This window comes from Talpa occidentalis, unplaced genomic scaffold, assembly GCF_014898055.3.
Source record: "Talpa occidentalis isolate TD23 unplaced genomic scaffold, MPIMG_talOcc4v2.1 talOcc4.12, whole genome shotgun sequence".
Taxonomy (NCBI): domain Eukaryota; kingdom Metazoa; phylum Chordata; class Mammalia; order Eulipotyphla; family Talpidae; genus Talpa; species Talpa occidentalis.
In genome coordinates, this window is record NW_023601212.1 from 91,264,047 (window position 1) to 91,286,055 (window position 22,009).

General features: G+C 42.4%; 1 protein-coding gene across 3 annotated transcripts in view; it reads left to right on the forward strand.

Annotated features, from left to right (window-relative positions):
• The window catches only part of DCUN1D3 (defective in cullin neddylation 1 domain containing 3), a 35,885-nt gene that overhangs the window by 379 nt on the left and 13,497 nt on the right, over positions 1-22,009 (forward strand). The window contains exon 1 of one of the 3 annotated variants that reach the window (XM_037507480.2): positions 62-191. The exons of 1 other annotated variant lie outside the window; for it this stretch is intronic. The gene's annotated coding sequence lies outside the window, so the exon portion shown is untranslated. Of the gene's footprint in view, positions 1-61; positions 192-22,009 lie in introns of those variants that run through there. One more of the 3 variants, XM_054693813.1, reaches the window with a different exon arrangement.

Below are 22,009 nucleotides of genomic sequence, written 5' to 3' on the forward strand. Positions count from 1 at the left end.
GGCGGGGCTTCGGCGCGGCCGCCGCCGGTGGGCCGCAGATGAAGAGGCGGCGGCGGCAGTGGTGGAAGAAGAGGCGGCGGCGGCGGGGCTGGGGCGCCTGGGAACGCGAACGGGGATGGTAGGTGATTTGGACCCGCCGGGCCGCCGTCGTTTCCAGAGCGGGTTTGACTGGAGGAACCCCTGGAGCAGCTGTGAGTTTGGGGGGGTGGGGTGGCTGGAGGAATGGGGGGGTGCTGAGATGAAGGGCGGGGGTTGGGTACCTTCGAGAAAAGGGGGGCGGTGGAAGGGGAGGGGTGGAGGCCGGCGCCGCGTCCGGACGGCACCCCCGGGGGGGCTGTGAGGGGAGCCTGTGGCGTGTCAGCCGCGGGGCGCAGAAACTTCCCCGCGGGGTCTGCCTCCCGCCCCGGCACCCCGCCGCCGGGTCTGGGGGGCCCGCGCGGCCCGGGATGGGTGCGGCCCCCGGGCCTCTGCCCCAGGTGAGCGCGGTGAGGTGGGAGCCCGAGGGGGGCGGGGGTGCATCTCCCAGTCCCTCCGCCCGCCTGTCCTCCCCACCCCCAGCCTCTTTAATCATTAACATCCCTGGAATTAAGGGGTCGGACCCGCAGGCCTTCCTGTGCACCTTGGCTGCGGACGATAACCATCTGCGCCCGAGGTAATGGGGCTGGAGGCGGTGCCGGTCCGGTGTGGGACGGGGGTCACCCGTGGTTGGTTTTTTTTCCACCCCCCTCACCCCGCATCCCCTCCCATCCACACCCCTGTTTGCAGTTTAGTTTCGGGGGGCGAGGTGGTGCCCGTGGGGGGGTGTGTGCGTGCGCGCTTTTTTTCTTTTTATGGCACTTGGTGCCGTGGTTACCTCTTTTGAATTTGGTGTTGAGCCTGTCCCAGAGCCTCCCTGCGAGCCCGGCACGGAGCAGCTCCGCGCCCGGGAGTACCTCGCTGCCCGGCTTGGGGCGAGCAGTTTTCTCCAATGCATGCTGGAACCCCGCAGCCCTTCCAAGGATTCCTAAATGGCATCATAGCCCAGGAATCAAGGTCTCTTGCTCTAAATACTTTATGTGTGAGGAATTTACATGTTGTCAACTCTTTTCAGAATGATTTGATGTTGGGCTAATTCTGGATTTCTGTGTTTCTCTCCACCCACACTTCATGATGCACTTCAGCGAACAGAAAACCCCCTATTACTTTTTTTGTTTCTACAATTGGACAATAGCGCTTTTATCCTTTTCTGCATTTGTGTGTCTGGCACACAAGTCTTCAGTGACACATTCGGCTTGTGCTGATTTCCATCTTATTTATGGAGCTGATTCTTTGTGTTTAGGTGGTCTTATGTGATCTGTTTAGTTTTCTTTCAAAAGAAGAATACAAAGCAATAAGGGATGTGAAAAGATTATTTGAGGAAAGCAATGAGTGATTGGGGAGAAGGTTCCTTTGTTGATGTTGTGTTGGTTTTAAAAAAAATCAAGTAGTGCTCTTTTCGTCTGTCGTAGGGAATTCAGAGTGAAGTGTAATGATTGCTATTTTGGTGTTGGTATTTTCTTTGGAAATTCGCTGTTGAATCTGGAACTGTGTTTTCTGAAGAACTTTTAAGAGGGCCAAAACTTTAGGGATCCTTTGATTAGAAAGTGTATAAATCCTATTCCTTTGTAAGTGAGTTAATACGCATATTGCTAAAAGAAGGATAACGGTTTCCATCCTACTTAGTCAGGGCTAGGGGGGCTAAAAAATAGAACATTAACCCTTGATTGTGCAAGTAACAGCTTGTTTAGATGTTTCATAGAGAAAGCAACAAAATAATGCCTACTGTTCTCACCTTAATTGATTTGAAACCTAGTCTGCCATTGAATAATATGTCCAAAATTCATTCACTTAACAAGCATTTATTAAACTGGCCTGCCTAGGGTAATGCAATGTTTCAGGTGTTCAAAGGTGAATGCATGCAAAAGGTGTGAGCTTTTGTGGTGCTTATGTCGAGTGAGGGAAGGTTGGTGACAAATAATAGCAAATAAATTAGGCTTTGCTAAGTGCTGGAGAAAATAAGAGTGATGTGATAGAAAGTGTCTGACTGGGATGCAGTCAAGGAAAACTTCCTTGTTTAGGGACTGGCAGGTTTCAGGGACTGGCGATAAAGAGGTGGGGTGAATAGGGATGAGTGAGGTAGGGGAGGATCGGGAAGGGGAGACTGTAATAGCAAAGGGGAATGGGAAGCCTCGAAGAGGTGAGGAGAGGTGGCGGCTGGCCAGACTCAGAATAGACAGGCCGAGTAACCAGAAGAAGGAAACAGAAAGTGATGCTCCTTCTTGACGAATTCTGTTGCCTCTCCTAGGCACCGTTGGACTATAGCAATCGAAATAAAAATAAACAAAGTTTCCTGATGAAATTGGCACAGGAAGCTGGTCACCTGGGTATTTTCTGGCAGGTAAATCTCAAGCCCTGTGTTCACAATACAGAGGAGTATTCAATTGAGGGCATATCTTTTCCCTTACAAGATTTGCCTTGTATGTTGCTATTTTAAATTGCGTAATAAGCACCTTGAATGTTTTCTACTATAGGAATCCTCCTTTGCTTCCAGCTGTGTGAGTTTAGGGTTGAAGGTTGGGCAAGTGATAATAATATGCCCCCTGTGGTCTACAAAGATGACCATCAGGACCTAGGTTTGAAGTTGCTTTTGCAGGGAGGCAGGGTTATGTTGTAATATTTCCACTCTTGTTGGGCCTGATGACTAATACCACTCAGCTGAGGTGTAGGTTGGTGCTGAAAGTTCACTCAGTGGATTGCATTAGATAAATGACTGTGGTAGGCCAACCCCACTGTGTTGTTGGCATCTTTGGGCTGGTCTCTAACCAGAACTTTTGTGACCTACTTTTGCCTGCTGTTGGGGCCATTCATGTCCAATAGTTGGTCACTTTTCAACCTCACCTTGACCAGATTGTCCACTCGAGATACCCAATCAAGACTCCTTGGTTTAGCCCTCTTGAGCTGTGGTGCAGTGGCTGAAACAGAAAGAATATCCTCTTTTCTTTTTCTAAACCCCACAACAGCTACGAGTGTGTTTTTTGTGTGAATTGGCCCTTTGAACCAAATGGTTCAGAGACTTAACTGTTGCTTGGGTTATTTGTAGTAAAGTCAGCATTAGACATGCTAAAGAAAACCTTTAAATGTTTGGGAAAAAAGAATCAAATTGAGGACTTGTCACTTGTTTTAGGTTCTAGTGCTTTAGTAGCATCTGTAGATGGATCTTAACACTAACTTGAATAGAACTTCCTGGGCAATCCTAGGGGTAATGAAGGGGTTAGAGTGGAATCTGATACCGAATTACTGAATTCCAACTTGAATGCAGCTAGAGAGTCTATTAGTTAGCAAGCAAAGCACTAACATGAACTGCTAGGACTGGGCAAACAATAGGCTCTGCGAAGAGTGACTCAAAGGAATGGAAAATTGGTAGTAGTATCTTGTGTATGTGAGTGTGCATACATCTCTGTATATGTATAAATACATGCATACACACCTACACACATGCACAAACATTTGGCTTCAGATCTAGTGTTACTAGTTCTTGTCTTAGGACTTTGTATCCTAATGTTGGGCTTCAAATGCTGTATGGGTTATTCAGCTGTTGACTAGTCATCTTCATTTCAGTGGTTTGTTATAACTAAAGTATTAAAATACCCTGTAAGCTGAAATTTCATTAGCCAGTTTGGAGACTGTTATCTGTTTTCTAATTTCTCACAGGGGGTGATTGGGTAGATAGGGACTTGAACACAGGGAGAAGCCATTGACTCCTACATTGACTACTAAATGTATTTGAGGAAAAAAATCTACAAATCTAAATGAATTTGGACTCTCAGAACTGAGCTGACATTTTAATCTAGGATACTAGTGGGTTTGTTTCTTAAACTCCTTGGATTTTTGGACAAACTCTTCTGAAAGGTGAGTAACCCGGAAGACGAGTTGACCCCATGTGCTATCGGATTTAGAGATAAGTCTTTTTCCTTTGCATTAAATGACTTAAAACTAATATGATTTCACAACTGTTTTTGATAAATGCAAGGCAGTAAGGAGAGTTAATTGTACCCTGACTGCCAGTTGTTTTGAGGTGAAGATGTGGTAACTCAGATCGAAACAATGGTAATTGCGTGGTAACCCCTATTTCCCTAGGTCTTGATAACTTACAATTACCTCTTTGTGTCTGTTTACAGATGTGGATGCCAGTGAACCAAGATCTGTTCTTCTTAAATGTTGGGACAGTATTCTGAAGCTCTTTGCACAATAAACCAGAGTGTTTAATTGAGTTAGTTCCTTTCACTTCAGATCTAGTGTTACTAGTTCCTGTGTCTGTTTTCTAGATGATGGAGGGTCTTGTTTCTTTTGGGGGAACAAGGATATTACTATAGCACCTAGCCATCTCATTAGTGAATGATTATGAACTGGAACTTAGCATAACAAGTTAGTGAAATAATGAGAGAAAAGGTTGGAAGTGGCTTAGACTCTTAATTCTTTGAAGCTGTGATATGCGCAAAGGAGGAAATGGGAGGGGGAAAATGCCAGACTATCTTCTTTAAATATCTGTAAACGAAACCTTATTTAAATACTGTACTTCAGGGTAGGGAAGCTCAAGTGAGTCAGTTTTGAGGTGGTGATTACCTGTGCCTGTGTCCTGAGACCAGGGACCGGCAGACACGCATGTTGATGACTCTTCTGGAATGCCTCTCTCAGGAGTGTTCTTTGAGCTGTGCTGTGTTGTTGGGTTTTGGGGTGAATTGCAGCATGGAAACTTAGATTGTATGGCATTGGAAAGTGTCATCTGTGTCCCTGTTATGCTCTGCTCTGCTGGAGGCTCAGCCAAAGGATCTGGGGACTGGAAATAGTTCCATCAGGAAGGCCTGTGAATCCATACCAGCCTTATGAGTGAGGATCTTGGAGCACACTACTGCATAGTGGTGAATAGGACTTTCCGCTTGGGGAGAGTGTTGGCATCTTGTTGCCACTGTCCCAATCTCTGCCTGTCAGTCTAGGTGACATTGTGTTGGAAAGACTTGCCCCTTTATTTTATTAGTAGGTTTGCTATCTACCCTATTGTAACAGGGTGGTCCCCAGGAAAGGGGGAGGTTCCCTGCCCCACCCAAGGGAGGGTGGAGCTGAGCAGGAAGAGGAGAAGCTGAAGAAGAGACTAAGGAAGGAAGCAGGATGGAGCCAGGAGACCTGGAGGAGGCACATGGAGCCTAGAGACACGTAAAGAAACTGTGCTTGTCTTTTGGTCGTGGACTGGGTGACACAGATGTGGGTGAGACCTGTGGGGAGGTGACAATGGCAGCTTTTATCTTGATGTTGATTTTGCTCTTTTCCTTCCGGGCTTGTCCAGTTGTTTGTGACCCTTTTCTGTGGGTCCCCACTGGAAGATGCTTTAGACTTGTGGTAGACCTTGGGGCCTTGTTCTGGGCCAATCCCATTTGGATGGACTTTTACCCACGAGGGGACGGGTAACTTTGGGTGCTTCATTTAGAAACTAGACTCTTTGCCTTACCTGTATTGTTTCCTAGTTTTATTAAAGTTCCTTCCCATTAAAGTCTCATATGTTTTGTGTTGATGCGGCGGATGGCAGAACCCATTTAGAATAGGCAGGTTTGCGGGGTTTTGGGCTGACCCTCTCCCTGTCCTATAACACTATCACTACAGCAGAGTTTGGTTACAGCTTTTAGCCTTGTTGGTTGATGGAGGGTTTGGACTTTATGCAGTGTTTTTACCTAGAGTGGGTTGGTGTGTGACCTGTAATTTTGATTCTAAACAAGACTCAAGTCATAGAATTTACTCTGTTGAATGCAGTTAATTTGTCTTAGGTGAAGCAGGAAAAAGTAAGGTTCTTGCAGAACCTTATAATATCTGGTGTAATATTTTCCCTAACTGCTGTATGGCGTCCTCGTGGAGGTCATTGTGACGTATACTTGCAGCAAGGCTGGGGGTTTTTGTTGTCTTCTTTCGTTTGACCCCACTGTGCTTCATTCTGCAAAAGTAACTTTATTATTCTGCTATATTGGTCTTCTCCTTAAGATTTCATTTGAACAAAATGTTCTGAGGCTGAAAGCAGGTTGAAAGGTAGTGATTTAGTAGGGAAATAGAAATCTTGAGAGGTTAAGGAACTTGCTTAAAGCTACAGATCAGGGTACCAGCAGCTTAGGACTAGAATTGTGCCTTCTCTGTGTTCTCATTTACACTGGTGCAGATGTGTCACTGGAGGCTTTCACCAGAGTTTATGTAAGTTCAGTTGAATCCTTAGTGTTTGGTCCTCCATACTCCTGGTTCTCAAACATTTTGTCACAAACTATTTATCAGAGAAGACACCTTATAGCCAATTTTGAAGTAAATGCAAAGTGAAGTTAATAATGGATAATAGCACGAGAGGCTCCCTAGCCTAATGGGGTTTTGCCTATTTCTTCTCTCAATATTTCTCAGTGAAAATAGTACTTTCAAATGCTGAGATAAGCTAGTGGGCATACTGTAGAGAATACCTGTGCACAATGCTGAACAACTCACTTCCTTTCTCCAGTGACCTGCCCTGAAATCTGAACAGGAAAACCCAGGTATGCTCATCAGCAGAGTAGCTTTAGAGCAGCTCTGTGGAAATACTACAGAGGCTACATTCCTTTTTTAATATCTGTTTAGCAAATTTGCTTTCAAGTAAACACTTGCTTTTTGACTGCCTGGTGGCTACTCTTTAAACCAGAGGAAAGGTTATGAATACCACTGTAGTGAGGGTGTGGGGCCTCTAACAGTTTTGGTCTGACGTGGACAGACTGGAAGTCCCAGCCCCTGTGGGAAGGTATTTCCCCTGTTGTTACATTTTCTTCTAAGTAAGTGAAATTCACCTGAGTAGTAATGCAGTGAATGTTCCATCTCCATTTTTAAGACTGACTCCATGGTTCTTTTTTATCCTAGAAAACTTGTTTTTCTTGAAATAACTACAGCTTTCCCCTGCTACCCGAAAGTATAATGTTGCTATTTGGTTGGTTATTTTTTGGGTCTGGGAACACTATTATCGTCAGTTTACTTAGGAAATTTTTGAGCAACTTGTGGTACTTTCTCCATTTACTCAAAACAGTTATAACTGATGCATAGGGTAAGGAGAATTTTACTTGGTTTCCTACTCTTTATCAAAAATGAAACCCTCAAGATCTTTCCAGAGGAATTAAGATAGGTGGGTTTAATTGTGAAATTGTGAGGTAGGATGGATTAGGGGGCAGGCCTTTGGGAGGGCAGGGTGGTGGTGCAGTGGTGGTATTATGGACAGGGTATCAGAATATACAGAGAGCAGAGAAATACCTGTTAGTGGTCCAACTGGAAATGGTAATAATGGACAGTGTGTTGATGCTGGGGAGGGATGGGGCACATGGCTGGTTTGGTGGTGACTGACTGCTATGGAGTACTGGCCTCTTTTTTGAGCTCTGTCTCAGTTGACTTTATATTAGACAAATCAGAGGAATGTAATGTCCCTGGAGTCATTATAGTTTGCATTTAATGTATATAATGAAGTGAATACTTGGTGAGGACCATTAGCATTTAACAATGTGTACTATCCAAAGGGGACAGGTATGTGTAAACTATGGAGGAAATTCATGATTCTCACATGAGGACTGTAATAAATGTGAAATAGATCTTAACTGAAAGTATTAATTTGTTATCGACTTCATGTTTCTAAACACTCTGTATTCTCCTTAGCAGATTAATATTTTCTTCTTTTAAAAGAAATTTGTTCTACCAGGTATTTGTGGATCTGCTCATCGGGTTAGATTTCCTGCTCATACTGAAAACAGAAAGCAGTTTTCTGAATTGGTGACAATATGTCAAGCAGAGAAGTAGTTTCTAAATTTCAGTTAGTTGCTTTTAACACGGACCTCTTTTTCTGAGGTCATTTTATTTTTATAACAAATATTCCTGACCACCGAATATCCAGCAATTCAGTTCTGATGCAAACTACCTAGAGTAGAAACCCCACAAGTTAATGCACGGCCACATGGGTTTGTCTTACTTAAGATGCCAGCCACAAGTACCAGGTAGTCCCAAGTTACCTGCACTTGTGCCAGGTTTGATAATTTGTTAAAACATGTGACTCACAGAACTTGGGAAAGCATGGTTTTGGGATTAGAGTTTCATTACAAAGCATGCAATTCAGAGACAGCCAAATCAAATAGATGTATAGGGCAGGATACAAATTGGGGGCACAGAGTTTCCATGTCCCCCCTCCCCCCGGGCTTGCCCCTCTCTGCACATCATTGTGTTCACCAACCCTGAAGTTCTAGCCTTTTCTTGGTTTCAGGAGTTTCCATTTTGTAGGTACAATTGATCAAATCATTGACTAATGGTGATTAAACTTCAGCCACCCTGCCCTCCCCTGTGGTCTGGAGGTGGAGCTGAAAATTCCAATCTTGTAATCTTGTGCTTGGTCTTTCTGGCTTGGCCAGCCCTTTCTTAAAACTATGTAAGGTCCTTGAGTCACCTCTTTAGCATAAATTCAGGTGTGGACCAAAGTGGGTGCCTTATAAATAACAAAAGACTCCTTCAGTCCGGAAATTCCAGGGGGGTTAGTAGCTCTCACAGGAATCAGGGACAAAGACCAAATAAATTTTTTTAGTATGCCACATTAGTAGTCCAGTAGTAAAGAAAGAAAGTTGATTGAGATGAAAAATAATAATGTGCATCTACTGTTAATTTGATGGAGATTTTTTTTTTTGGTCAAGAAAATGCAAATTAAATAGTTTCAGATTACAAGGAGCAAACTTCTTAATATGAAATGGCATTCCTAGAATATGTTATATATCCTTGAACTTCAAAGGTGCACTAACTCTAGACCGCCCTAATCTGAGAAACAAGCTCAATGAACAAGGCCTCATATATGCAAAATTTATGTTTCCTTTCACTATGGCTTTTACAAGATTGGGTGCACAGAGTGCATTGATTAAGAGCACTGACCTACAGTCAGACAGTCTGAGTTTGAGTTTGAACTTTACCACCGACTTGCCGCTTCACCTTGAGTGAGTGAGTCATCCGAGGTCTCTAAAGTCTCATGTCCTTCATCTACAGAGTGGGGATAATCACAGGCAATAGTTGTGAGAATTCAATAAGACTGCATTTGAAGGACATGGCACAATGCCTGGCATGTAAATAAACATATAATAACCTTAGCTGTTATTAGCTACATACATACATAGCCAAACTCACCTGGATCGGCAACTCCCAAGGGTCCAGAAACTATATAATTGTAAGTTGTCCTATAGGCGACATAGGGGACAGTGTATAAAACATCGCCAGGCACACAATAGTCACAAATTATCTATCACTTGGAAATAAAACCTGCTCTCTGGGTATCTGGGATGTACATGAGTGTCCCTGTAATGGAAACTTCCATTCTGTTTCCAAAGCTGGCCTAAAACCCAGAGATGGAAAATCTTCCTCCTGAAACCTAAGAGCCCGTGTGAGTCTAGCACTAGGGATGGGGGCTCAGTGGCTAGGATCCTGTTGGATCAAAAAAATAGGAAACTGATCCAGGAGACATTTTTATCTTTGGCAGTGTGCCTTGAAGTTCAATGAGTTGGGCAAAACCACATGAGACGTTATGAAGGAAACAACAGATTTATTTGAGCTGGTCCAGACAGTCTTTGAGAGAGTCAGATGGCAAGTACCATGTTGCATGTGTTGCTTCACAGAGAAGTGAAAAGCACAGATCCACAGGCAACCAGCTGACCAGCTGCTTGAGATTCACTTGTTGGTGAGCTCCCTCCTCCCCCTTGTTCCTCACCCCGAGGCTGGGCCTCTAATTCTCCCTGTAATGGGATACAGGACCACGGTGGACTAAGGCCTAGATTCTAGTCCAGACTCTGCCACCAGTTACTTTGTATCCTTAGGCAAGTTACTGCCCATTTTTGAGTCTTTTTCCTTAAGTGTGATGTAAAGGATTTGGGACTAAATCAGTTTCTCCAAGTGTGACTGTGGTTACACTTTTGGCGTATGTGCTTCTGAAACAAGCACTCCAGAGTGCCGTTTATATTATTGATGGTACAGGAGATGATTTCTTGTGGTATGTGGATGATTAATTTTAGTTTGCTAGTTCTGTATTTTTATGTGTATTAATCAAAACATAACCTGTCAGACCTACGACTTCATGGATAATGTTGCATGGGATGATATAAAAGCTGATAGGATTTTTAAAACTTTTACAGAATGAGCGGTTATCACTTGCGGAAGTTGAAATGGCAACTGCGTATGTAGGATCGTAAAGGTTGTACAGGAATTAAAGTTTGTAAGTTTGGCCCCTCAGTTCTAGTGTAAGCGCCATGCCTTTATGAAATCTTTGTGGTGATGGACACAGTAGAGCAGGTCCATATTTGAGTGGATTTAAAGACTTACCTGAGTTGAGGCAGGCATACTTAGAGAAAATCCCCTTAAGTCAGCTGTGAAGAACTTAAAATACAAACGGTAGTAGTGGTGGCTTTTTCCATTTTTAATCATGAAGAAATGAGTAATATTGCTGCTGCTTTCACCTAGAGCAAGTTTCCCACAACCCTACTTTATCTTTAGTTCTTTTGGTCTCTGGTGTTGGAACTCCCCATGGTTCTGATTTTTTTCTTTGGGGGAGGGAGAAAAAGCACCTCCCTTTCTTGAGTGCAGACCGGTGCCCGTATTCTAAGTTGTGGGAAGCAGACTCTGCTCCAGTAATAAATTTAAAAGGACCCTGTGTATCTGCCCTTAAATAAAGTTAAACACACTGAGGCAAGCTTTATTTAAAATTTCATTTTATCTTCTGTTATATTGCTGAAAACTCAGCTTACTGGGGATCTTTGAACCATGGTAGAAATGATACAAACTAGTGTGGGAGATGCTTTCTTTTAAGTAAAACCCTCGAATAAAACTGAAATCTCAGTTTCATAATAGTAGTTAAGGAAGCTACTTTCAGATGTAGTGTATGGTTTCCTTAGTGTTTTTTTTCAAAGCTTTAATTACCTGTGTTTTCTTGACATTTTCTGTTTCTATCAACACTGTCATCTTTCATTATATCTGCATTTGGTTATTGGCTTGTGTTCTGCAAGTGATTTTGTTCTATAATTACCTCAGCATAAAGGGCCATGCATCTGGTATAGTTCCTTGCAATAAATCGTTTTTAATATTTCAAAGTGTAGTTTTAAAACATTGCTAAAAAGATGGTTCCCAGTCTGTTATCTTTCTGTGCCCTGTGTTATCTAGTCAAGATTAGCTTAAAATAGAGCAAAATGGTGACAGGGCTATAGTCCAAGATTTTTCCCTACTTCACTTATTTAATACAAAGTTTCTACATGATTTCCTCATGAGAAACTCTCAGATGTTTCTCAGCTGAGGTGGAATCTAACTTTCCAAGCCACAAGCCCTCATGCTTTCGGTTTTGTCATTCATACCGGGATGTCTCCTGAGAGAGGTGGTGACCTGTGTTATTTGGCACATTGGGAGAGGGGAGAGCCTTTTTATTCGAGGCTGTATTTCGCGGGTTTAATAATCTCCATTCCTACCAACATCAAATTCATGATATGCATGACAGTCATCCTTTGAACCCAGGTCCACAAGACTGCCTTACTCGGGAGAAATGTGGGATTTCTGAAACAGTCCATTCTGAAAGGGGATCCACAGGGATTGTGACATTTGCCCTTTATGTATAGACTAGGATTTGCAAAGCCAGAGTGAGGGGTTATTTCCTTCTCTCCTTAGGAAATTGCCGCTAGATCAGTGAGTCTTGGTTAAGTTCTCGGTGGGCAGCTGGGCAGTTAGGCTTTGAAGAATGTGAGCCACATTAAAGACTGTTCTTTTCCAGTTTGCAAATAATTATCTCCTAGGTGTAACTCTCCATGGAAGTATAAGCATCCAAGACCATGCATTCAAAAAGATAAAATATAATTTAGAAGCAGAATGTGTAAGCATAGTGGTAGAACTCAAAACCTTTTCAAGCCATTCTTACAGCTTCTGGCATCACTGACTCTAGTCTCTCGTGGTAGACTTAACTTTTTACTTCTCTGGAGTCTTTTTTTTTTGAAAGATTTATTTATTTGTTTGTTTGTTTGTTTATACATACAAGCACTGGGTACAGTCAGAAGCGCGGGAGGGTGAGCAAATTCACCAGAGCTAGAGCAGAGAGTAGAACAGGCAGACTGACGAGGTACAACTGCTGAGGGGAGCAGCAGGCGGCAGGAGAGGTCTGCGTGCCATGTGGGACCCTCCTCTGGTGGCCGGGGAGCAGCCGGGGATCGAACCGGCGCTGCAGAGGCTGCGGACAGCTTCGTAACCCAGCGCTCAACCGCTGCGCCACCGGGGAGGCCCTGGAGTCTTTTTATTTCTAAAATAAAGCCCTTTTATGACGTTGGAAATTTGAACTTTCATGGTAACTTCAAGTAAAAAGGTAAAAACATGTAAACAAGTACTTTAATTCTGACTTTAAAGCCTTCCTTGTCAGAGAGCCCAAATTGCTTAATTTATCAGAATATTTGATTTTTCCAAGTGTTGCGTTTGCAGCCATTGCTTGGTGTAGTGGAAGAGAGAATACAAAGTTATGCAACAGGTGAAACTCTTTCCAGTTGCCCTTTCCCCGTTTGGAAAGAAAGGCTTTTCCCCCCCTTCCCTCTGAGCAGTTTGGCCTAAAGCTGCTCTTCTTTTTGATTTGTAGCTTTGCTATTTGCATACAATGCTTAAATTGACTCACTCAACACAAAGTCCTGAAGGTCTCCAGTAGGTAGTATCTGACGCAGCCTGTTGAAGCAAAAGAACTTTTGATTACAATAGCTTCAGTGAACAAAACTTTAAAAAAAAAAAACAACAAAAACAACACTTTAAAAAGTATTCAAGGTTTCCAAACAGGATATAAGATATTTTCTAAGAAGAACCAGACGGTTGTTTTCAAATTAGATTTATATGAGCAAGGAACCAGCTTTCCCAGACAAATATGGATCATTCATAAGGGACTTCTGAAACACAAAACTAGTCTCACAAGCTGGAGAAAGTTGATGTTTTCACCATTGTATTCAAAATGAATTATGTGAAGTCTGAATTCTTAAGGATAGACTTTAGGTGTGGATACATGTTATTTCATGAAAAAGAATATTGTTTGCCTGTTGCTAGCTATTTTTTTTTAAGATTTATTTATTTATGCAAGAACTGGGGTATAGGTCAGAGGCACGGGAGGGTGAGAGAATTCACCAGAGAGAGCGGGGAGCAGAATAGGCAGACAGATGGAAGATACTGCTGAGGGGGGCAGCGGGCAAGACAGGAGAGGTCTGCCACTCCATGTGGGTTTCTCCCTGGCCGGTCGGGAATCGAACCCGCGCTGCAGAGGGTGCGGACAGCTTCACAGCGCAGTGCTCAACCTGCTGCACCACCGGGGAGGCCCTGTTGCTAGCTATTTTTACAGTAAATTTGAGTGCCAGTTGTAGATCTTGTGTTTAAGGACCAATTGGTGTGGTAGGTAAACAGACATAAGAACAATAGAAAATGTTGTAAAATCAGTGTTGAAAAAATACCAGTGTATAGATGGAGGGGCAGAGAGACTTGAGGTCAGCTTAAGTCAGGAGAGGAGTCCTGTGGGATATAAAATTTGAGCTGGATCTGAAAGACCAAGACCTGAGACTTAGAAGGCATCCCAAGCAGAGGTAACAGTACTGTAAAACTGCAGAGACAATTGCCATCTTGGGGAATGGCTGTGGTTGAATCAGTTTGCCTGAAGGACCTGGAATGTGGGGGGGGGGGGGGGGCGGCGAGAAAGACAGTAGTTGGTTGAGGCCAAATTCAGAAGTGTCCTGTATGCCTTGTTGAGTTTGGATTTTATTTTGTAGATGAAAAGGAACTTTTCAATAATTTTGATCAGCGATATGGCATACCCACATGGACTTCTCTGTGTGTGTAGGAAGATCCCTCCAGTGGCAGTGTGGAAGAGAGATTGGAGGAGGCAGTCCCAGAAGTAGATATTGTGAGAACAGTAAAACAGGTGGCAGGGGCCTGGGCTGTAGAACTGCTGAGGAGGGCTAGATATTCAGGAGTTAGAATTTATAAAGTTTAGTTTAATCTGACATCAGTTTATCACTACTATGTCCATGGGGTTGATAGACTGAAGGGTGCTGTGTTCCAAACAGTCACACAGAGACTCAGGCTTATGTGGCATCCACTGTCGTGCGCTGCCCCACCTGTACTGTCTTGGTCACCACGGCAGGAGAAAAGATGGCTGGGATGTCATGTGCCAGCTCTGTGCTTGGACCTGGAAGTGTGAGGTGTCACTTCTGGTTACAGTTCATGGTGTCATTTCCGCTGACAGACCAAGGGCCAGAAACAGACACATTTCCCCACCTGACTGGAAAGAGCTGGGACCCTGGGGAAACACATGGAATTTTTGCTTGAGTAAGGTGCTTTATTTCTGAGCTTAATTTCTTCATCTGTAAAAGTCATGCTCTCATGAGTATAAAATGCCTAGTATTATGTCTGGCACAGTAAAGATATTGGAGGGAATCTTTAAGTTTAATCTTGAGATTTTTATACTATGAATCATATCTTATTAGTGGGTTATAACCCACAACTTAAAACAAAATTAAGAAAAGGACTCATACATTAGAGTGTATCATAGAAGTATGTGTAAATATCTCTTAATGGAACGGAGTTATATACAGGAAGTCCTCACTTAATTTTGTCTGTAGGTTCTTGGAAATGGACTTTAAGTGAAATGCCTTAAAGAGAGCAGGTCCTTGAATAATGTTTCCTTTTTTCTCTTGTCAGTGTTATCACAAACTGAGTTGGAAGGGTGTGGAGAATGCTGTTGTTGTGCTTGTATATAATGTATATTGGGACGGGGGTAAAATGTATTTCTTAGTGAAGGTTGTTGCAGTTAGAAGTTATCTTTGACACATACTGGTCTAGTCCGTTTTCTCATTTCGTAGTGACTGACAGACTCACACACACACCACACAAAAAGTCACTCGACTTAGTATGCCTTTTGGAAGTTTAAACTTACATATTTTAAAAGAGAGGGTTTGAAAAACATGATCCTTAATTTTGAGAAAGAATAAAACACGTATCTAAATTTTAGCTTTGCCTCTTGGGAGCATTGTGCCCTCAGGCAAGTTACTTTTACTTCCGGTGCCTCAATTTTCTCCTCTATGAATGGTGACTTAATGCCTACCTCATCAGGTCTCTGTAAAAATGTTTTGAAAACAATCTTTTGAAAACTTAATGTAATATTTGTGAACATGATTATGTCAACATGGGTAGTACTGTGGTTGTAAGTAGATCTGTGCCGTGCACTGGGCTCATAGTGAGGGTTTCTTTTTCATTTGATTTTTTTAGAAGTATCTGTTAGGTGCCAGTTAGTCCTTTTCACGTAACCATGCACACTCCTTGTCTTCTTGGAACTTGCAATCTAAGATGCCATCATGACAAAATCCTTTCTCTTCTGTGTCCTTGTCATTTGTGACAAATGCCTGTGTTTCATAGGAATGAATAATCCACGATGTATTTAAGCCTTGAATGCATAATAGAAATAATAATTACTTATTGTCACAAGGGTCATAACTGACAATTATAAAACATTAGAAGAATTTACTGGATGAGAAATTAATGACATATTTTCCTTTATGGTTTTCAAGAACTTTGTTCTGGAAGAAATGCCTATCAATGTTACTCTTAAGATTGTAGGTTGACTTCTCTTCAGTGAGTAGTTGATGTCAGCAAACTGATGTGCAGTGAGAAATACGCCCGTGCCTTTTGCTGAGCAGTGGGGGATGATGATTCTTCTATTTCGATAAACGCTTTGGTGATAGTAGGCGGTACCTCAGGTAAATAGGAGTTAATCCTGGCTGCTTGACAAAAGTGGATTTGTTATTTAATTTCTGGTACCCAGAAGCCCTTTAAGGAGGTCTTTATGATCATCGCGATGATATCCATCTGAAGCATCCAGTCTGAAGACTGATTTTTGTTGTTGTTTTCTAGTTCCACCAGAGTGATTCTCCTAACTGCGAAAAGGGTAGCAACTTGCTCTTCAGTGCCCGTGGTTGGCTTTTGCTTTGACACAGAGCTGTGTTAATCAGGGATGGGTGTTAGCAATCCAGAAATGTTTTAGGGAGTGATTTATTAATAGTTCAGAGATTTTTTTTTCCCCCCATTAAACGGATTTAACTTAAGAAAAATGAATCATACTCGTGATTTCAAACATCTTCTCTGGCTAGCCTCAAAAACGGTTTTTTGGTTGTTGCTGTTGTGTAAATTGCTGCTGCGTTTCATTTGTGTCAGCCCTGCCACTCCTGAAACATGCCAAAGGCATGTCAGCTTCGTTTTCCACCATCTGACACGAGTGGACTTCTTGATTCTCTCAGTGGTGGATGTCCACTGGTAGACAACCCTGCACTTTTTTTATGAGTCACTTAAGAAGTCATGTGGGGTGGTGTGATCCCCACCCCCAGCTAGCAGCGCTTAAACTTGTAATTTTCAATGTATTGTGTTAAAACAAACTTCTAATTCTGGCTATTTTTCTTTTCAATTTTTTTCAATTTTTAGGTCTAAAATTGGAAGCTCTATTTTTATAAAACACTCTCCTAGAAAAGTCACCAGTGCGGCTCTTCTCCCTACCCCAAATATCAGAACTGGGTCCGGGGGTGGGGAGAGCAAGAGCTGGCTGTTTCACATGGTTAGCAGAATGTGTGGGCCTGCCAGCCAGTGGAGGTGGAATCTGCCCTTTGCTTTCTTGGCAAGTGCATTTGCCTTTGAAGGCCCTGATTAGGACTTCAGTTCTTGGCCTTTTCTTGCTGTCATATGAAACATAGTCCATTGTCTCCAGTGGGTCTAAAGAGCTGGCGGACCTTCATGGTCCACATCGCTCACCCTCTTTGACAAGGTATGTGCTTCAGCTCTCAGAGTTAGAAAGCACTCTGTCATCAAGTGAATTTTAGTAAACATGACAGTGAAATAAGATATCACAGGAAGTGTAAAACTGACTGGGAGCCTTTCATGTTCTAGGTAATTGAATCCCCATTAAAATAAGCAGTATGCAGCATTCAAAAAAGGTTCTGGCTTTTACTCTTACATTTCCAAATGCCTTAAATAGGATGCCTTTGTTTATTCATGTAAGGACCTCACACTTTAGACTAGCACCAGAAGGCTTTTCAATGGAGTTCACTAGGTTGGTCAGCCCTTGGAGCTTTCTACAGTGCCACATGGCCATGGCTTTGAATCAACCCTCTGGACTTTTTCCCTTGCTAAAGGAGAGGTGGGAGTAATTCCCATTCATGATGTGAATTTTTCCCAAGGGACTTAGGTGCTGGTCAAAAAGAAGCATCACCCAACGATTTCCACTTTAAATTTTGACTTCTGTTGTGTTTTAGGAAAGAGAGATGGAGCCCTATAATGCTGGCTGAGAAGCTGTGTTTTTGTGTTACTCTATTTGAGAAATTGATGAGATAGGGAATAATTGGAACACTCAGACACTTCCTACTTTCTCTTCTCTCTGAAGGCGGTACAGTGCGGGAAGGGGAGGAGTCCGGGGGAGACTGGATCTTAGGAACCAGTTGTTGATAGATGATCATCAGTTCTCTATATCTGAGGATTCAGTTGCCTTTATTCTTGAGTATTTGGTAACATCATCGTATAATTAGAATTGGCATTGAGTACTGACTGTCCTAGGGTCAGTGGTAAGCGTGTCATACTCTCATTTATTCAATCATGAGTTAATACATTTAAGGTGCATAGACCAGGGGCTTCCTTGGTGGCGCAAGGGGTTAAGCGTCAGCACTATGAAGCTATCCACAGCCACTGCAGCAACTGTTCGATCCCCAGCCAGGGAGGTGACCCACATGGCGCAGCAGACCTCTCCTGTCTCACCCGCTGCTCGCTCCCCTCAGCAGTGTATTTCAGTCAATATTTCAGTATTTCAGTGAATACTCTCAACCCCCACTCCCCCCACACCTCTGGCCTACACCCCAACTCTTGTATGCATAAATAAATAAATCTTTCTTTTAAAAAAGTGCATAGACCAGTGCCTTTTACAGAGTGAGTATTCAATAAATATCGGTGATAATTATTTATTCAACCTCCATTTATCACATCTCTGCTTATGTGCCACATAGCTGAGGTGTACAGGCCAAGGTGGTTGAATAAAATCCTTTAGTAGGGGAAGCAGACACACAATATGTCATTCAACAAATAAAAATTTCAGAGAGTGGTATGTGCTGTGAAGAAACAAAATGGGGTGCTGGGTTAAAGTGAGATGACATTTTAGATTGGTGGGACACATCTTAGCATTTCAACTAAAATCCATCTGATATGAGTAAGCCATTTATTCTCTACAACAACCCTTTGAGTATCTCAGTTTTCAGGTGAGAAAAGGGAGGAGGGGGTGATTAAGTATGTGCTGGGGAGTAGACAGAGCCGGCCTATACAAACCCAGTCATTCTGTATCCAGAGCATGTCCTGTCTTTTCCAGAAGGTGCAAGGCTGTACTGGAACAGCTATGGGAGCTGAAATATTTGCAGCTAGTTTTTGAGTGAAGGGCTATTCCCTAATAAACATGGTTGTAGGCAAAACACAGATGTAGTTCAGAAAAGTTATATGTATTTTCATGGACCCCATGAGTGGAGGTAAAATTTGAGTGTAGAAATGTATATACCATTTATTCTGGAGTCCAAAGCTATCTTTAAGTTTTCAAAGGTATTCATGAGGAAAAGAGCTTATGGTGCTGCTGTTTTTAATTTTAGGATTTCCTTATAATGATTTTTATAAGTTAGGTCTGGCTGCTAAAACTGCTGTTACAACAGCTTTGCAATGACCATTAGGTGGCAACAATTTTGACAGGTGAATATAGGCAGGAGGTGGGCAGGAAATGGACTGGAATCATCTGATGTCTTACTTTGGAAAGCCTATAATACCACGTTGCCAGCCATCAGGTATTTTTTTAATTTATTCATCCACTTATCTCTACATGTGTTAATGTTCTCTTCAGCCTCATGCCATATGAGCAAACATTTGTGAAATAAGTAACTGTTTAAAAAACAGAAAGAACCCAAACCTTGGGACCTCAAGTTTCAACCTGCAGAGAACATATTTCCAACAAAGACACTTGAACATGAGCATTTCCTGTCACCATCTTCAAAAGCTGAATGCTTTCTAAATAGGCTCTTCAGTGCTTAAAACCAAAGAGAAATCGTTTCAGTGATAGTAATTGAAACCAAGAGGGTAGCCAAGTTCTATTTAGAACTGCTCTTTCGGTTTCATAGGATGTGGTTTTGATCAAATACCTGTTTCAGCTGGAAGATTGATCATGTTATTATTGCAAAGAGAAAGACTTCCAGGAGCTCTTACTTTACAGCTTTTCACGTGGTATCTGAGTGCTGGGAGATGGTTCCTGCCTGGGAACGTGAAGAGGACAGAAAACATTTTCTATACATAATAGAATACAGCAACTATAAGTGCTCTGTAGCTTATCTGCTTGAAGGAGGCCTAAGGTTGTAAAATTGCAGTTGGAGAGGTTCTTTAGCTCATTGGTCATATTCTAATGGAATTTACTAGTTTGCATGAGATTGGGATCATTGGTTCTGGGGTTTACTAAGGGTTCCAACCTTGATGTATTGGGTTGAAATTGTAGCAAAGTGGGTTGGTCCTGGAACATGAATCAGAATATCTAGGTATTAGATCTTCTTTCTTTTCTCTCAGTAGAAGACAGCTGAGTGACTTAACTATATTTTTGTAGAGACTTGTTCTGTTGTGACAGAAAACCAGACGTCTGGCTTAGGCAAAAGTAGAATTTATTGGTTCATGTAACTGTGAGGTTCAATCTTTGACTATAGGTACAGTTAGATTCCAAGTGCAAACAGTGCCTTCAAAACTCACTTTCCCTTTGTCTCTTGGTGGTGATTTTTTCCTTGGGTTCTACGTGCCTTTGAGCTGAGACGCAGCTGATAAGGAGGGACCATTTAATCTTCACAGCCACCCTTTGATACGCACTTTTCCCCTTGTGTCTCTTTCTAGTAAGATGACTACGGCAGCTCTGACCTCCTAAGCCTTCAGTGTTTAGATTCACTCTGGCTGACTTAGGTCATTTGCTTATCTGTGACCCAGTCATAGAAGCCAGGGGCATAGGAAGCTTTCTTTGGTTGACCTCAGCAGATAGTACATTCTGCACTTCACCAAACTGTGTGGTCAAGAATGAGAGGGATCCTCTAGTGAAACTGAGTAATGACCTGATGAGGAGCCTGGACGCTTTTCAAGTCTCTGCTGCATGCAGCAATCTTTGATCCACTTTGAGGCCTGAAAGCCCATATAATGCCTGCAAGCTAACCCAGTCTATTGATCATTTCCATGGTTTCCCCAGTTTCTGTTTGAATGAAGCTCTTGCTGCCTGGGGCTGTCACAGGTTCACTCGGGTTCAGGGTTCAGGCTAGTCTGTGGGCCAGACACTACTCCTGAAGCCATCTGAAGCCATAATTATGGTAAGGGGACTTATTATTCTTTGACTTTACCGTGAGCTTTATATTTTGTTTTGAATGCAGGGAGACAGGGAGACTGAACTTTTTTTGAAACAAATTGGAGTTACTGAGATGTAATTGAAAGATGGTCTTATGATTAATCTCTTTCTGCACCCACCCCTGTACCCTATCATTTAACAAACTGTCTATAAAAAATCCTTGGAGCCAGATAAATTGCATTTGTTACCCTTTTTTGACATGTTTTGTAGTTAAACAAGGTTCTTCCTTCACCTGTTTTTGATCCTCCTTTGGCAGTTTGATATTTTCCCTTAATATAATACCTTTTATTTATTTATTTTTTTGAGATGATGTTAGTTTACAACACTGTATAGGCTTTAAGGTTACATTTTCTCACCACACCCACCATCAGATGTCCAGTCACCTTCCACCACCAACCAGTTGGCCCCTAAACCATTCCCTACCTCCTTCCCTTGGTGACTACCATTCTCTTATCAGAATCTAAGGACTTGTCTTTGTTTTATTATATCCACAAGTGATTGACATCATACATGCTCTACATTGCTTACCGTTAGGGAAATGCAAATCAAAACCACAATGAGATTTCACCTCACATCACTTAGAATGGCTAGTCACAAAAAGTCAAGAAAGAATAAATGTTGGCAAGGGTGGAGAAAAGGAGCCCTCATCTACTCTTGGTGGGAATGTAAACTGCTAAAGCCACTATGGAAAACAGTATGGAGTTTCTTTTGAGTCTGTTGGCCGTCTGTTTATCTTTGGTGAAATGTCTATTTAAATTCTCTACCAGGGCCTCCCCTGGTGGCGCAGGCGGTTGAGTGCCGTGCTGTGAAGCTGTCCACAGCCTCTGCAGCGCCGGTTTGATCCCTGCCGGCCAGCAAGGGTCCCACATGGCGCAGCAGACCTCTCCTGTCATGCCCGTTGCTCCCCTCAGCAGTGTACTTCGTCAGTCTGCCTGTTCTGTTCCTCACTCTGTCTCTGGTGTATCCTCCACCCTCCCACGCATCTGGCCTGTACCCCGGTTCTTGTATAAATAAAAAAAACAAGTCTTTAAAAAGAAATAAATAAATTCTCTACCCATTTTTTAATCCAGTTTTGTTTCTTTGTTGCTGAACTGTGAAGTTGTTTACAGATTTTGTATATTAACCTCTTGTCTGATAGATAATTTGTAATTATCTTCTCTCCCATGGATGCCTTTTCATTTTAATGATGGTTTCTTTTCCTGTGCAACCTTTTAGTTTGATGTAGATCCATCAGTTTATATTCTCTCTTGTTTCTCTTTTCATTGGTGGCAGATCCACAAAGATACTAAGTTCGATGCCAAAGAGTCATTTATCTCTTTTAGTTTTTGTATTTTATGGATTCAGGTCTTACAGTCATTTGTTTAACCCATTTTGAGTTACTTCTAATATCTGATATAAGAACTTCATTCTTTTACATGCGATTGTCCAGTGTTCTCAGCAGCATTTACTAAAGAGACTTGCCTTTCTCTATTGTCTGCGCTTGACTCCTTTGCCATAAATTTATTACCCATA